At 47.0% G+C, this 17934-nt stretch overlaps 1 protein-coding gene and 1 non-coding gene across 6 annotated transcripts in view; both read left to right on the plus strand.

Moving 5' to 3' along the window:
• TACC1 (transforming acidic coiled-coil containing protein 1) overlaps positions 1-17934 on the plus strand; it is a 117578-nt gene that overhangs the window by 39201 nt on the left and 60443 nt on the right. The gene's annotated exons all lie outside the window — the stretch shown is intronic.
• Positions 2488-2559, plus strand: TRNAC-GCA (transfer RNA cysteine (anticodon GCA)). The gene has a single exon. It is a non-coding gene; the product is annotated as a tRNA-Cys (tRNA).

Genomic DNA, 17934 nt, shown 5'->3' on the forward strand with positions numbered 1-17934 from the left:
GTGTCAGGTGTCTGTGTGGGGGTGTGTTTGTGGTTTGTGTAGGTGTGTGACTGTGTGAGGGTGTGTACAGATGTGTGTGTGTGTGTGTGTGTGTGTGTGTGGAGCCCCGGTGCTGCCAGCCCTGCCTTGCTGACGCAGCGGTGACCCTTCCACACACAGGTGTCAGGGGGCCCTGGCTGCCCGCCGGCTGACGCCCTGTGGCGAGTCTGCGCTCTCCCGGCCCGCTTCTCCCCGCCGGGCCCTCCTGTGGTGAGTCGGGGCAGCGTGAACGCCCTCTGACCCGTCACACGCTGAGTGCTCCCTCTCTTCACGGAGCGCCGAGGGCGCCTTCTGACGTCCTTGCCCTCGCCTGACGCGCTCTCCCGGCCCGTCTCCCCGCGGGGCCTCCTCTCGCCTGCCCGCGCACACGGCCCTCTCGCGGTCGCAAGCCCTCTGTGGAAGCGGAACCGTGCCGCTTCCTTTTTTGGTCAGCCTGGAGCTTTCCTGCACTTGCATCCCTGCTGTGGGGAACATCGCTCCTCGCGCTGTGTGGTCTGTAACGTGTCTGCTTTACGTGTCCGGAGTTCAGAGAGTATCCGCGGGGCCCTGGTCCGCTCCATAGACGACGTTCTTGAACAAGTCAGTTTCATCAAGTGTGGATGCAGAGATAAAGCCATCCTGAATATCTTATTTGAGAACAAGAACAACAGCAACAAAAATCCGCATCAGAGGGAAAAAGTAAAGGCCCCACACAAGGGCAGGTGGATGGCTCCGAGTTGGGGACGTCCTGAGCATTTGGCCCTTGGTGGTGTTGGCGAGGGGGGCAGTTCTGGGAGCGTCCGAGGCCAACTTTCCCCGACAGACGTACCCGGAGCCCTGGAGTGAGGCTGAGGAATGTTGCCACGAGGTCTCCACGTATCCACCCCGGCACCCGGCAGCCTGGGAAACGTGTCTGCCAGCTGTCGCTGCCGAAGGCTTACGGAGCGTCTCAAATAAAGGGATTATGGGCCCAGGAGGCCAGTGACTAATGGAAATGCCCATCCTGGTGGCTGATCCCAGCACAGAGTCACGTTTCTGCACGTCCGGGCCCCGGATACGGCTGAAGTGACCTCAGCCTGTCCCCCGGAGACGCAAGTGGCCCCTCTGGGCAGTGGTCAGCACACCCTCTCTCCCTTGGGAATCCTTCAGAAGGGCCTGGATTTGCTGCAGGAAGTAGGAGGGGTGGTGATGGAAGAGTTGAGAGAGGTTGTCCAGGACACAGAAATAACTTCATTCCAAGTATAAAAGTTGCTTTAAGAAAAAGATAAAAAACGGGGGTGTTGCTCACCATCATTTTAACAGTTGACTGTTTATAGCCAAAAACAGAACTCTGGGTAAGTTTTCCTTTCTTCCTGGTATTTTTCTGGGCCATCCAAAATCCACTGTTTCAAAGACTATGCTCCTTGATGCTTGAGGATCCTCCCCTCACTCACTTGGCTTAAGTCCCACTTGCTGCCGAGCCGGGGCTGCTGACCACACAGTCCTCAGGCTCCTCCCTCAGCTGGTCCTCAGAGCAGCCTCCCTGACTCCCTGATTCATCCCCACTCTTCCTCCCTCCTCAGCCTCCTGGGCCTCTCTGGGAGGTCCTGCACTTTCCTTATACATCACCCATGACAGCTAATAAGTTACACATTTTCTTTGCTTACCGAACTCACCACTGTGCAGGCTCCGTGAGGGCAAGAATTGGTCTGCCCAGTCATTTGTAAAGTGTGCGGGATGACTGAATGAAGGCATTCTTACAAACTCATGTTCGGCTCATGCCACTCAAAAGCCAATAATTCAAGAGGCAAGTGTCAATAGAAAGGAAAGGTGCTTTCATCAGAAAAACTGGCAGTTGCAAGGAGAAGGTGGACTCACGTCCTCAGACCACTTCTCCAGAGATTCTGCTCAGCCATGACAGTGTTTAGGTTTTGTTGTTTTTTTTTTTTTCAGTATTTATTTGGCTATGCTGCATCTTAGTTGTGGCACACAAGACCTTCCATCTTAGATGTGTCGTGTGTGAGCTAGTTCCCTGATCAGGGGTAGAACCCAGGCCCCATGCACTGAGAGCATGGAGTCCCAGCCACTGGACAGCCGGAGAAGTTCCTTCTTCCTTTTTTATTAAGTGTACTTAAAAAAAAAAATTATTTCTCTGGCTTCATCAGGTCTTAGTTGCGGTGAGTGGGTTCTCGCGTTGTGGCACGGGCTCAGTAGTTGCTCCAGAACCTGTAGAATGTTAGTTCCCCGGCCAGGGGTCCAACCCACATCCCCTGCATTGGAAGGAAGGTTCCTAGCCACTGGACCACTAGGGAAGTCCCTTTCTTTTCTTTATTAAACAGTTCATGTTGCCTTTTCAAACGAGGTGAATTTGGGGGGATGTTGTATCTCTGTTGCTCAGGCCAACTGTGTACATTGTTGGGGAGGAAGATATTTTCCTCTGCTCTTCAAGGTTCTTCTAGCTGGTCTAGGAATTAAATGGACATAAGGGCTTCCCTGGTAGCTCAGTTGGTAAAGAATCTGCCTGCAATGCAGGAGACCCAGGTTCAATCCCTGGTTGGGGAAGATCCCCTGGAGAAGGAAATGGCAACCCACTCCAGTATTCCTGCCTGGAAAATCCCATGGACATAGGAGTCTGGCAGACTACAGTCCATGGGGTCGCAAAGCATCAGACACAACTGGGCAACTAAACCACCAGCAAGACAGATTAACGGGAGAAAGTCAAACAAAAGTTCAATAACATACATCCATGGGAGAGACCCAGGAAAACTGAGTCACCCACCAAAGAGGCAGAAACCCTCACCTTGTATACCACCTTTGGCTGAAGATGAGAGCAGATGTTGGAGGTAATGTTTTGGGACTTTGGAGGGATGGAAGGGAATTCACATCAAGATGGAAGAGCAAGTGTTTGGTAAGCAACTATGTGTTGGGCCTGCAGAGACACTGGGGCCCAGAGAGGACCCTGTCTTTATGCCCCTGCCAAGCTGAGCCCACTCTGCAGATGACCCTGGTGACAGCTCTGTCCTGGGAAGAGGACCTCGATTTGATATTTAAAAAAATAATAATTTTTAAAATTTATTTATTTTTGGCTGCACTGGGTCTTCCCTGCTGCTTGCAGGCTTTCTCTAGTTGCAGCAAGCGGGGGCCACTCTCTAGTTTCGGTGCACAGGCTTCTCTTGTTGCGGAACATGGGCTCTGGGGTGCGCAGGCTCAGTAGTTGTGGCTCTGGGTCTCCAGAGTGCTGGCTCAGTAGTTGTGGTGAATGGGCTTAGTTGCTCCCTGGCCTGTGGGATCTTTCCCGACCAGGGATCAAACCTGTGTCCTCTTCATTGGCAGGCAGATTCTTTACTACTGGACCACCAGGGAACTCCCTATCTGAATGGTTTTAATCAGTTGGGGGAAGGTCAGAATTTCTTCCTGAGTTTTGGGGCCTTGATTATTTTCACCTTGGTGTGTGAAATAATCCACACGCCAAAGAGACATTTTGGGGTAGTGAATTTTGCTTCCCTGTAATATCCTTCAGGGTTGGGGAGAAAGCTTGGAATTCAGATGTCCTCCCCACGAGGTCTGAGTCCCAGCCATGCAGACTTCGGTGCCTGGTACTCCTCAGGAAATCCTTAACGCCGAGGACTCACCTGCCTGTCCGGAAACCAGGATACTGGGCCCAGTGATCTTTGGCAAAGGGCCTTTCCAGCTAAAACTTCCTATGGTTCTGCGAGATCTGGGGTGGATGCTTAGGCTGGGAGTCAGGGACTTGTTAGTTCAGGAAACTACTCAGTAGCCAGCTGTGCCTTGACCAAAGGAAATAGAAAATACATGTGATCTTACTATATCAAGTGTGGTGAGGTGCCGAAAAGAGCAGTAGGGGTAACCTTGCTTACACTAGTTTTGTAAGATAATTTTAACAAAATATCCTGGGAATTCCCTGGAAGTCCAGGGGTTATGACTGTGCACTTTCACTGCTGAGGTCCCAGGTTCAGTCCCTGGTCAGGGAACTAAGATCCTGTAAGCCATGGAGCATGGTCACATATATATATATACACATATATGTGTGTATATATATATATTTTTTTCTTTTTTTTACTAATTATGAGTCCATAAGAAAATAGTTTCTAGGGACTGCCATGGTGGTACAATGATTAAGTCTCTGTGCTTCTAATGCCAGCGGTGAGAGTTTGATCTCTAGTCAGGGAGTTAAGATCCCACATGCCACATGGCTTAGTCAAAAAGTTAAAATTAAAAAAAAAAAAGAAAATACTCAGGAAGTCCTTTGTTGGGTGAGTGCTGAAAATCGTCAGGCTTCCCAGGTGGCTCAGTGGTAAAAGACTACGCCTGCCAATCAATGCAGGAGATGCTGGAGACACCAGTACTAGGTCAGGAAGACCCCCTGGAGGAGTAAATGGCAGCCCACTCCAGTATTCCTGCCTGGAGAGTCCCACGGATGGAGGAGCCTGGCGGGCTATAGTCCATGCGATCGCAAAGAGTCCAACGTGAGTGAGTGACTGAGCACGCACATGCTGGAAATCATCACTAACACCAGTTAGTGTTATAGACAAAGGTTAACAATGATTAATTCATTTATAGAGTATCGGCCAGTTATTTTGTTGTTGTTGTTGAGTCGCTCAGTTGTGTCCAACTCTTTGTGACCCCATGGACCTGCCAGGCTCCTCTGTCCATGGAATTCTCCAGGCAAGAATACTGGAGTAGGTCGCCCTTTCCTTCTCGAGGGGATCTTCCTGACCCAGGGATTGAACCCACATCTCCTGTGGCTCCTACACTGCAGGTGGATTCTTTACCACTGAGCCACCGAGGAAGCCAGTTATTAGTCTTTGAATTGGGATAAGACTCTCATATTTACTATATAGTATTTCCAGATTTATAAAAACCATTATTTTCAATGAAATCTCCCCAAACAAGATAATATCCTTGTCCACTATCCAACCTTCCTTTCCCTCAGTGTATCAATATTTCCACTGACCAATTTGAATTTCCCATGAAGCTAATGAAGCTTGAACTTCAAGACTCCTCAGTTGGGCTGCCTCTCCTTGATCTCCAGAGGGGCTCTGGAATTCTGTAAGGTTCTTTTGTAATTTTCTTCAAAAGAGCCCCCCCGCAGGTTCCTAAGCTTCCTGCTTCACAAAATGGGGCTTTGGCAGCCTGCTTCATTGCCACCTTCCTCCACAGAGCCCCACTATGTTCCCGCTTTTTCCCAGATGGGAAGAAAGGCTCCCAAGAGTGCCATCTGCTTCATCAACATGGTTTCCTGGAAGAAACCAACCTAAAGGGAATGTTAGAAAACAATTCAACCAAGTCAATTGAAAAATCAAATTGGCTTTATTCTATGAGCCAAGAATCAAGTAGCATCCTATGGAGCTAATAGGAGGGAGTTCCTTGGAGCTGCATGAAATGGAAGGCTTTTATGGACAGAAGGGATAGGAGAGAGGAACTAACAAGGATGGGTTGTTTTCAGGCAAGATCACTTCCCTATGGGGGGCTAGCAGTAGGGGGCTATGAGGCATTTACCTCCCTAGTGCTGACCAGGGAATTCCAGACTGTCTGGTTAAGATCATATTCCTGCGAGAGGCTGAAACTGCAATCAGGTTAGGTATGAAGTCTCCATTTGGCATAGTAGGCTTAGCACAAGTGACCCCATTTGGGCCTATTGTCTTTTTTTGAACAGTTCCCCCTTTTGATCAGATTCAGTGAAAGTCACTCAGTCCTGTCTGAGTCTTTGCAACCCCATGGACCGTAGCCCACCAGGCTCCTCTGTCCATGGAATTCTCCAGGCAAGATACTGGAGTTGGTAGCCATTCCCTTCTCCAGGGGGTCTTTCCGGACCAGGGATCAAGCCCAGGTCTTCTGCATTGCAGGCAGATTCTTTACTGTCTGAGCCACCACGGAAGCCCATTTGTCACTGAGAAATGTGGTAAAATTTAAGGTGTTAGTGCCACTCTCAGCTACTGTTCTCAAGTTCTCAGTTTTTGTTGATTCTCCATGTGGTATTTACAGGTTGTAACTTCAGGCTCACATTTTTTTCAGTTGGTCATTTTCTTCATTCTTTTCCTGGCCTTCCAGTCTTAGGGAGATCATTTGCTTGCTACGAACATACATTTAAACCTTTTGAGAAAATACAGCATGACAGGGAGGCTACTACGGTTATTACAAACAGGAGAATTTCCTAATGTTTGGAGTGCATTTTGGAGTGCATGTATCCCCATGATACAAACCAATCAAAATAAAGTAAGTCAAAGAAGGACTCCACTGAAGGAGTGAGAGTTTATCTATAATACCTATAGTTTGAATTCCTCTCTTTTCAATATCTTGGGGTTCCTGAGCCTTTTAGGCAGTGATTTTCCTTGTTGTTCAGTCGATAAGTTGTGTCCAACTCTTTGTGACCCCATGAACTGCCGCATCCCTGTCCTTCACTATCTCCCAGAGTTTGTTCAAACTCATGTCCATTGAGTCGGTGATGCCATCCAACTGTCTCATCCACTGTCACCCCCCTTTCCTTCTGCCCTCAGTCTTTCCCAGTATCAGGGTCTTTTCCAGTGAGTCAACTCTTCATATTAGGTGGCCAAAGTGTTGGAACTTCAGCTTCAGCATAAGTCTTTCCAGTGAATATTCAGGGTTGATTTCCTTTAGGATTGACTGTTTTAATCTCCTTGCAGTCCAAGGGACTCTCAAGAGTCTCCTCCAGCACCACAGTTCAAAAGCATCAGTTTTTCATCTCTCAGCCTTCTTTGTGGTCCAACTCTCACATTTGTATATGACTACTGGAAAAACCATAACTTTGATTACATGGACCTTTGTCAGCAAAGTAATGTCCCAACTTTTTAATATGCTGTCTAGGTTTGTCATAGCTTTCCTTCCAAGGAGCAAGCATCTTTTAATTTCGTGGCTGCTGAAAACCTTAATTTTTAGTGAAAATAAGTGATAAACAATTGTGGACCTTTTATATTAGCATTCTGTGGCTTGGTGAATTTGTAAATACTCTGTGTATGTGTTTGTGTATAAATGCTTTCTATAATCTGTAGAAATGTGTTCTCATAGTAAATTTTTCAATGTGGCACAAAACATGTATACTAATAAACCCAAATATCTTTAGTTCCTTTGTATAAGAAATCCCCAAATGGACAAATCTGTGTTCAATAATTATTTTGCTTTATTTGTAAATGATTTAGATATTTGATAACTATCCACCATTTAATTGAACTTGGCGAAACTTTAAGGTTTCAGGTTACCAAAAAGATTTGGGGAGATTATTTCAAAAGTTCACATAAAAATTTTATTCTGCAGTGTCTTATTTATTTCTCCTGTTCTCAATAATTATGTTTAGACTAAACTCAAAACTTTCATAAGATGTTTTGACAAAATCAGCCATCATCCCAAGCTATTTCTCTTGCTGACAAATTTCATAACAGAGACAACATGAACTTTTTAAACCAATGAACCCAACTAGGATAATGTGCTTTGTCATTATTTTAATGCTGATAATTCTGAAGACATACCTATTCAACAAATTTAAACTAGACTTTATTTACCAAAGATTTTCTCAGATCAAGTAAACTTGAAAAATATTTAAGTTAGTTTCTATCATATTTCTGAAAGTTGTAGGTATCCTTCATACATACAAGTCCTTTATTCTCTTCACGCCAATTAAATAGAGCTCTTCTACAAATTAATTTTAGCAATACCATCCGAAGGTGGATAATACCATACAACACATATACATAGACATACACACACAGAGACAGATGCCAACAGAGACCTTATAGCTTTTGTTGAAAGATTTAGCCATGAATCAGGTAGTATAAAAGAGATTGGATCCAAATTATATTTCTGACAGCTGCAGTAACCTAAGGTGACCTGTTCAGATGGCTAAAGCTTTTTATTAATATTTATGGAGAAGACCTTTAGGATTTTTCAGTTGCCTAAGTTTCAAAATATCTTTTATCCCTTCTGTTTTCCTCCTGATAAGAATCGCCTCCTTGAAGTTGGTATTTTAAAGAGATGACCTAAATAAGAGTTGCTGGAGCAGAATTTCTGGTTTTTCAAAGATATGTGAGAGAAGGACAGTTGCTTTTAATCCTGAGGAATTGGGCTGCAATTTAAATGATATCATAGGTCGATCCACCTATAAATCCTTTTACAAGGGCTTTAGAAGGTTTTTCTTTCCCTCTGAGTACATAGTTTTATTTTAGGGAAGCAGGCCTAAAAGTTTTTCTATCAGGCTCTGCATCGTGGCCAGTTTCTGACCACAGAGATACTTCGTAGCTGTCAGCTGGGAGAAACAGTAAATATTTCTGAGAGTACTGAACAACCACTTGGATTCAAGAGGTACCTTCAAAGAGAGCACAGAAGGTATTTTATTTTTGGACTTCCCTGGTGGCCCAGTGGTTAAGAACCTACCTGCAATGCAGGGGACATGAGTTCTCTCCGTGGTCTGGGGAGATTCCACGGGGCACCCAAGTCTGTGCCCAGCTACTGAGCCTAGAGCCGGGGCTCTGCAACAGGAGCCGGTGCCACGAGAAGCTCGTGCATTGCAACTAGGCAGGAGCCCGCGCTGGCTTCAACTAGGGAAGGCCCATGTGCAGCAATGAAGACCCAGCACAGCCACAAATAAATAGATTTTTTAAAAGATGTTCTTGGTGCATCTGGAAGAGCTGACTTTGGTGAGAACTGCCATCCTTGGGTGGCTTCTGCCAGTTTTTCCAGGATCCCATCTAGAGGCCACGAGTGGGATTCCGAGTAGAGAGGGCAGCGCCAGTAATCTACCAGAATTTAGCCAGGTTTCTCATTAAAGAACTCACCAATTCATCAAGAGACATCCCTGGTGGTCCAGAGGTCAAGAACCAACGCTGGGAAGGGCCCATAAGGGGGCGCCTTCCTTTGGGTAGATACGGGGGTGTCTGTAAGCCCGCAAACTTGGTGGATTTTTGTTTATGGTGTTGTGGTCTCTTCAGAGTAGAAAGACATTCAGACAGAGGATTGCTAGAAAGAAGTGAGTGCTCAGAGGAGGAGAGAGGGGAGCTCTTACTGAGTTCCTTAGATAATAACAGTGCCAGCTTTGGGTTGCCACTATTTTCCTCAGCCTGTCAATTTACCTTTTAAATATGTATTTATTATTCGGCTGCATCGGGTCTTAGTTGTGTTGCGCGTGGATTCTCTAGTGGTGTGTAGGCTTAGTTGCCCCATGGGTCTGGGATCTTAGTTCCCCAATTAGGGACTGAACCTGCATCCGCAGCATCACACGGCCGATTCTTAACCACTCAGCCACCAGGGATGTCTCTTGATTTGCCTTTTAATTTGAAGGCAGACATGAGGAGTTTTCCTCTTCTTATGGAGCCAAATAAATCTCCGATCATTATTTTATGTGTTATTTTGTTAATTACTCCGAAGTTTGGACAGTCAGCCTTCCGACAGAGCTCTGGCAGATACTGTTGCTTCTGGATGGTTTTCTCCCCGTGGTTTGATTTGTACTATTTAGCCATCTAATCCATCTGGAATTTATCTTGGTATATGCTCTGAGGTAAGGGTTGAATGTGATCTTTTTCCCATTGCCAACCAATTATCCCTTCAACCACGTATTAAGTCATCTTTCCTTCCCCACTGTATTGTAACCTCTCCTCTATAATATAACAAATTCCTGTATCTTACCTGTAAGACAAGGTAAGATATCTTACCTTTCTGGGCTTTTTGTTCTGTTTCACAGAACAAGGATATGCCTGTTTCTGCATAAATGTTTCTAAATGTTTGCAGAACTAATCCCCTTCTTGACTTTCAGCTTGTGTTTATTAGTGAGGAAAATGAGCAATGTGTTAATATTTGGCACTTTCCAAATTTTAACACCAACAGAAAGGACAGACTTCCCTTCTCCCTGCTTTGTACTGTAATAGAGATATAAAAGGACACAGTTTCCTTGAATTTCCACACACATGTAGTTTCAGAGCCAACTTATGGCAGTGAAACTTTTACTGTAAAAGGATAAAAGCCAGAAGTAATAGGAGGCTGCATACCATGTCATGGAATTTGCTTCTTAGCTTCCTATCTTTGTATTTGAGAAACATGAGATTTTCAGCCACGAACACATGAGGTCCTGTGATGAAATCCCCACACATGTCCAGAGTGAGCCCTTCAGTGGAGTGGGTTTCCCAATTACTCTGGAAACCTTTATGTGGTTTTATTCTTTCTTCTGAGTACATACCGTTCTCTCTTCCTACAGTGAATCTCTGCTGCCCTTTCTAAGTGCCCTCCCAGTCTGTACCCTCTAATTTCTTTTCCTCTTCTTCTTCTTTTTTCAGTATTTATTTATTTGGCAGGGCCAAGTCTTAGTCTTAGTAGTGGCACGTGGGAGCTTCCATCTTAGTTGCAGCATGCAGAGTCTAGGTCCCTGGGTGGGAATCGAACCCAGGCCCCCTGCATTGGGAGAGCAGAATCTTAGCCACTGGACCGCCAGGGAAGTCCCCGTACCTTCTAACTTCTTAGTGACAACGTTTCATAAATGAAAATGGGGACATGTATTTATGAGGATGGTGGATGGAATATTTGACATCAGGATGATCTCGGAAAATCTAGGCCATCTGATCAATGACCTTCTAGTCTAATACATGGAGAGGTTTATTGGGGGAAGTTTATTCTGTTTTGGAGGTAAGGTAGAAGAGAGGGAATCAAAACAGAAGAAGGAATGGTATTTTATTTTAATTTCCTAGGTTCCCCAGGTTTCCCAAATTCCCTTCAGCCTCCTTCACTCCAGACAGTCTCAATTCCAGTCTCCCCTCACAGGTTCATGAAGTAAAGTAGATCTCTCAGATTTGGAGCAATGTGTATTATTAGAAACTTAAACTCATAAACAACTTAGGGTTTCAGATGGGTTTCTTATGCATGAAACTCTCTGTCTTGGAGCTCTCTGACCTTTTCTAATATTTCATCTTCTACAAAGAATGTAAGTTCCACAGAAGAAAACAAAATGTGCTAAATCAGTAATTCTGATATACCTGTTGAACAGGCTCTGCAATTGCAGTGATGTTGCTTAGCAGCAAAAACCTTTATCTATTAGGATTAGGTGTTTCTGAATTTAAAGATAGTTCACTGCTCTCAGTGGGTCTTTTTTGTGTTTGTTTTCAACTGTAGGTTTGTGGTAGTTGGTGAAGGATCAGTGACAATGCTTGGGTTATTTTCCTCACATAGAACAGACTGATTGACCTAAGTCTGTTTATATCTTTTATACTCAACACAGCTGTTTTTCTAGTATTCTTACATTCCAGTGAAAGTGAACTTTCTTACAAAGTCAGTAAACATATAGTCATGACATCTGCTGGGGATGAGCAAAAACCTCACAGAATGGGTTCTTCCATGACACTGCATGCTAAGTCGCTTTAGTCGTGTCTGACTCTTTGCGACCCCATGGACTGTAGCCCACCAGGCTCCTCTGCCCATGGGATTCTCCAGGCAAGAATACTGGAGTGGGTTGCCATGCCCTCCTCCAGGGGATCTTCCTGACCTAAGGACTGATCCCACGTCTCTTGTGTCTCTTGCATTGGCAGGCAGGTTCTTTACCACTAGTGCCATCTGGGAAGCCCCTCCATGACACTAGTTGTGTGTAAACATGATAACATATATCTGTTCCTTTTCTCAATTCTCTGAAAGCTGTCATGTTCTCCTCTAGGTCTGATTGTGATCTGGGTGCAATGACATACTTTCTGGGGAAGTCAAATTTTGCTTTTGTGATAGAGAACAAAATAAATGAGAAAGTGGACCTGACGAGAGTCGTTCACCAGAGCAGAGCCTGGGTAAGGGTCTTTGAGCAGGTCCCCTAGGTGGGATGCTTGGCCAAATCTTTAATGGATGCAATCTGGATCCCTTTTCATCTTTCTGGAGCTCTTCAAGCCTCTTAGCCATGGGCATAAGTCCATGTTTTCTGTTTTTTAAAAAAATGAGAAAGGGTTCTCTTTAGGATGTAATTTTTGGTATAAACGCATAGTATTAATACAAGTCCCCTGGTTTGGACATGTTGGAGGGAAGTTTGAGATTCTGTAGCCTGCAGGTAGAGGATAACATTGGATCTTGCAAGGTTTAAGGCTGTAATTTTGAACTTAACCTGAATACCTCAGATGCCATTGTTGGCAATGGCATTTCTTCGTGGGTGGAGCGAGGTACTCCTAGTTGGGACTTCCGAGCCCTGGCCAGGTAAGCAGGAAGCCACCACTGCAGCAGCAGCAAGAAACTCAGTAGAGTGTCCCAGTGACGGAATCTCAGGCCGCCAAGTGGCTGCGAGTGCTTTCTGCGTTCTTCAAGAAGAGTACTGAAAGGTACGAGACCAGGCTCCAGAGTCAGCCCCGTGTCACGGTTTTAGGCCAGTGACTGCCTTTTCTGCTTCAGATACCTCATCAGCAAACTGAGGATGAGAAACCCCCCCCCCCTCCCGGAGAGTGTTGTAGGGATCGGAGGAAACCTGATTATGTAAGGTACTGTTATCATTGCATCTTAGAGACCTTCTGCTCTCCTATATTCGAGAAGACAAAAGTGAAGGGTTGAGGGGGTTTAGCTCAGCGAGTGGGGTGAGATGAGACCATCCAGTGGCGGGCCTGATGGAGTGAGCATGCACCAGGAACGCCCCACTGTGTCATGTGCTCCGTGAACAAGGTGACTCTCAAAAGCAGGATGGGGAGGGGAGATGGTCTGTCAAGGTTCTACTGAGTCATCCATACTTAGCTGCCATCAGCTGTTTCAAGTCATATGGGCCGGTGCCTTTTCTCAGCCCTTTAGAGCCACTTCTCCGGTTTGATGACATTCATCAATCTGGCATGCGTGTGCGCAGTCGTGTCCGACTCTGTGTGACCCCCATGCACTGTAGCCCGCCAGGCTCCTCTGTCCATGGAATTCTCCAAGCAAGAATACTGGAGTGGGTTGCCATGCCCTCTTCCAGGGGATCTTCCCGACCCAGGGATCTTCCCGACCCTGGTGTCTCCTGCATCTCCTGCATCGGCAGACAGGTTCTTTACCTCTAGCGCCACCTGCTGCTGCTGCTGTTAAGGCGCTTCAGTCGTGTCCGACTCTGCGACCCCATAGAGGGCAGCCCACCAGGCTCCGCCATCCCTGGGATTCTCCAGGCAAGAACACTGGAGTGGGGTGCCATTTCCTTCTCCAATGCGGGAAAGTGAAGTGGCTCAGTCATGTCCGACTCGTAGCGACCCCATGGACTGTAGCCCACCAGGCTTCTCCATCCATGGGATTCGCCAGGCAAGAGTACTGGAGTGGGGTGCCATTGCCTTCTCCATAGCGCCACCTGGGAATCCCTCAATTTGGCATTTCATCTTAATTGAAGTTAGGTGTATCTTTTGCTCATCGAATTTGTAAATTGTTAGGAGATACAGATAAATTGATGCGTTTGCCTGCCTGCCTGCCTGAGCTTTTTCTCGGTGGTGACCTCAACTCTGTGATTTCCCCGTTGCCACCCTGGAACCACCCTCGTCCTCTCTGGGAACATCGTCTCATACACACAGCCTTCTCGTTTCACCGGCCATCGGAAGAGGTTTTGTTCACAGTAGCTGTTTTATCTTCCTTCTGTTGTAAAAGGGTTCCCATTGTACGTGGATTGCTTGCAGCTCCGATACTTCTCGAGTGAAAGATTTGTCGTTATTGTTTAGTTGCTAAGTCATGTCCGACACATTATCTAGGAAGGGCATTGTGTTTGCTCGCCCTACTGCACGATCAAGTTCAGTATGAGTTAAGATCTAGTGCTTAACGGGCTTCCCTGGTGATTTAGTCAGTAAAGAACCTGGGTTCGATCCCTGGGTCAGGAAGATCCCCTGGAGGAGGGCATGGCAACCCACTCCAGTATTCTTGCCGAGAATCCCATGGACAGAGGAGCCTGGTGGGCAACCTGCCTGAGCAACTAAACCACCACGGCCACCTTAATTAGGTTTAGGAATTGTTCCTGGTCAGGCCCCGCCCTACCCCTGCCCTCCCCTCCTGCCACAACCCCCCCAACCCCGACCTTCTCACAGTAGCTGTGCCATTCAAATGGCTAGTTGTTTGCCTGTGTGGAGTTGGCTTACTATATTATTCTATTTTTTACCAAAGAGACCCATTTCGAAGATTCCTCTGGGGAATTCATTAGTGGTAAGGTGTGTGTGTCTGCCCCGGCCACCACTGTGGATGTTTCAAGGAGTTTCATTTTAGATTTTCGTGGAAAAAAAATAAAACAATAAAATAAAAAAGATTTTCGTGGAGTATTGACCCAGAGCTTCTGTGAAGGGCAAGAAGCAGAGGAAGGAAGAGAACAGATGGGCCATTCCTGTGCTTCCGGTCATTTCCAAAACAAAGACATTCCATTTGCAGACACTCTAGTCCTTGAAGCTAAGGGCAGCAGCAAAGTGATTTGATTTACCTTCTTGGTCAAACACTGCCCGTTCTTTCCAGAGTTATAGGAAAATTGATGTATCAGCCTCATTATTTGTTCTCCTAGACAATAAAATTAATTCAAGCTATTGAATACTTACTTTATTGCTGTTCCCATTAAGTCCAGGAATCTGCAGAGACTTTCAGAAACCTGAGCTTTTGTTTCTCCAATTTCAAGAAATTTCTGTATAAGCTTTTGTCTTGCTGGGCCCATCACTTGTCTGGTTTCCGTTGTAGGCTGGTTCAAAATCTTGATTTTGCCAGGAAGAGTCAGGCTTTAGGAATTTCTGGCACGCTAGCCAAACTTAGGTCTGTTTGTAAACTGGAATATTCCTTTTCTGCACATTAATTCAACACCCTACTGACAGTGTGGTCCAGTACTGATCTCTGGGCAAAGGAAAATAAATCGTAACTACGATGTGGCCCCTACTGTTTGGGAGCTTATGGTTCAGACATGGGAAAGACATGTAAACAAACATATTATGTATAGTGTGTAGGATGACCTTATGTCCTGAGACATCCTGGTGTATGCCTCTTGTTTGGTGATAACTATTAATAGTTGTTTAGTAGCTCAGTAGTGCCTGACTCTTCTGCGACCCCATGGACTGTAGCCCACCAGGCTTCTCTGTCTATGGGATTCTCTAGGCAAGAATACTGGAGTGGATTACCATGCCCTCCTCTGGGGGATCTTCCCAACCCAGGAATTGAACCCATGTCTCCTGCAATAGCAGGCAGATGCTTTACCACTGAGCCAGAGTGAGAGTCACTATGAATGTTCAGGGTATAGAGATGGTAGAGAGCAGGGAGAATTCCCAGAGGAGACACCTGCGCTGGTATCTTTGGACCTTCAAGGTCTGAGGGCTTGAGGTCAGGGTGGGGGGTGGGAGGAAGAGTGTGCAGGCAAAAGGGAAATTGTTCCAGAAGCAACATTTAGTCAACTCAAGCTAGTCATCATTCCTAAATTTATCCTGTGGAATAAATTCCCTGGGACACTTAGTCACAATACAGATTTCTAGAACCTGCTGGGGCAATTTGGATTTGGATTAAAAAAAATTTTTTTTTTCCAGTCTAAGTGCCTTTTTTTTTTTTTTTGAATGTTTATTTGTCTGCACTGGGTCTCAGTCACAGCATGTGGGATCTAGTTCTGTGAGCAGGGATCGAACCTCAGCCCCCCTGCACCTAAAGCTTGGAGTCATAGCTGGTGGACCACTGAGGACCTCCCCTGGATTTGCATTTTTAAAGAAGGGTCACAGATGATTCTTGGACATAGTAAAGGTTCAGAACCAATTCTGTAGGGATTATGGCTACGACTTTAAAGGGCTGGAGCAGAGGAACAAGGCTAGAGTAGGAGTCACAGATCAGCCAGGCAAAGGTGACCTGGGCTGGAAAAACTCTCCAAGGTAGAACTGGTTGGGAGACATTTACAGAGGATCTACGAAAAATGGGGACTGCAGGAATCATAATGGAGTTGCAGAGAAATGAAAGGATTTGAGAACATTCAGGAGTAAAATGAACAGGACCTAGTATATGACAGTTACTGATGTATGTGTGTGTGTGTGTGCATTTAGTTGCTCAGTTCTGACTCTTTTTGACTCTCTAGACTATAGCCCCCTAGGCTCCTCTGTCCATGGAATTTTTCAGGCAAGAATACTGGAGTGGGTTGCCAGTTCTTCTGCCACGGGATCTTCCTGACCCAGAGATCGAACTCACGTCTCCTATGTCTCTTGCATTGGAGGCAGATTCTTTAGCAGGGAAGCGCACTGATGGATATGGACAATATCATTTCCAAGCAACAAAACACTTGTGTCAGATCCAGGAACCTGGGGAACCTTATAATCTGGGGGGTTGTGTGGTGAGCCATAAACCTAAAAATACAAACAGTGGGAGAGTGTTGTGGCATATTTCACGTAGACCTAAAAAAACAACTCCTGCTTATTTTGTAGTCTCCGGAACGATCAAAACTGTTATCTCAGGGAGCTGGATGAATTGTAAAGTATCCAGACACCCCAGCCCTCCTGTCTAGACTTCAGGCAAACCCCTGCCCTTCTGTTATGGTTAAGACCCACCCGCCAGGCCTTATCTTGCATCATTTTTGCTTTTGTTCTTGTTATCAAAATGTGTAAGGCAGTCATGATTCATCAACAGTATGCTATGCCAACCACTTTCAGGGGAAGACGTCTATCTAGGAGTGTCAGCCTTTGTTCTTAATTCTGGAGCTGCTCTTTCTGTGGGAACCTGCAACTCTGCAAATTAAGAGTAGGATAAGAAACGCCTTTATCCAGGCATGGAGATCGTGAAGCCCAGTCGGTTGAGGCAATTGATTCCGCCGTCCCTAAGCTGAATTCCTGGAATGAAAATGAAGAAAATCCGAGGACAGCTCTGCTCCTTACTTCCCTCTCCCTTCAAACATAGAGTTGGGTTTTTGTTTTTGTTTTTGTTTTTTCCCTTTGAAGGCTGAAATCACCAGGCCTGTTGACCGACTTTCGAAGCAGCAAACAGAGTCAGAAACCGAAGTTATGAAAAGAAAGCCTCAAAAAAAAAAAAAAAAAAAAAAAGAGAGAGAGAGCGGGGCAGAGAATGGGAGACGGATCAGGCTATAATTTCAGTGTCATTTAGCATCCTTTACTCAGGACCTGGCTACGGCGCGTCCACCAGTGCGGACTGGGGAGCGAAAAAAGCATCTAAAAATTCCAGCCCTTGGCTACTCTTGTACCACCAACTGAGGGATCTGACGGGTGAGGGTGAAAAGGCTGACATTTTCCACGCCGTTCTATCAGAAAGGGGAAAACGCCGTTAACAGCGGCCTCAAAAGTTGGTTTTCTGTGGTTTTTTTTTTTTTACAATAAGAGGCTGAACTCTGCGAGCCTGTATCACCAACGCCATTAAGTCGCAGTAGCAAGATGAAAAAATAAACAGGGAAGGAGGGACACCCAGCGTGCGCCGACTCGGAAAAACGGGAAGCCGGCAGAACCGTTGACGGCGCCCAGGTCCTCGGCCAGTAGCCGCCTGCAGAGTAGCAGCCGCCAAGCCCCTTCCCCCGCAGCGCGGGCGCGACCACCGCGGCGCAAAGGCAGGGGGGGCCCGGCCGCTGAGCCGCGCGCTTCCGAGGCCCCGCCTCCGTCGGCGCCCCTCGCCGCGCGCGCAGGTGGTACGGCCCGAGGGGGGCGGCTCCCGGGGCGCGGCTCCGCGGCAGCTGAGGCGCGGCCGGGCGGCCGGGAGGCGGGAGCGTGGAGCCGGGAGCCGGGCCCCTCGGAACGCAGACGCCGGGCCGCCGGGCCGCCGGGCCGCCGGGCCGCCGGGCCGCCGAGGCCGAGCCGCCGACCCGGGCTCCGCTCACCCCGCCCCGAGGAGGCCCCAGGAGGGGCTTCGGCGCCGCGGCCGCGCGTTCGGGAAGGAGGACGAGGAGGGAGCGGCGCGCAGCCGGCCGGCTGGCTGGCTGAGAGGAAGCGCTGCGCCCGCGCCCCCGACGGCGCCCGTGAAACCACATCCGCGCCTCCGCTGGAAGCGCGTCCGGGCCCCTGTCACCGGGTCCCTCCATCT

Source organism: Muntiacus reevesi, chromosome 10 (assembly GCF_963930625.1).
Source record: "Muntiacus reevesi chromosome 10, mMunRee1.1, whole genome shotgun sequence".
Taxonomy (NCBI): domain Eukaryota; kingdom Metazoa; phylum Chordata; class Mammalia; order Artiodactyla; family Cervidae; genus Muntiacus; species Muntiacus reevesi.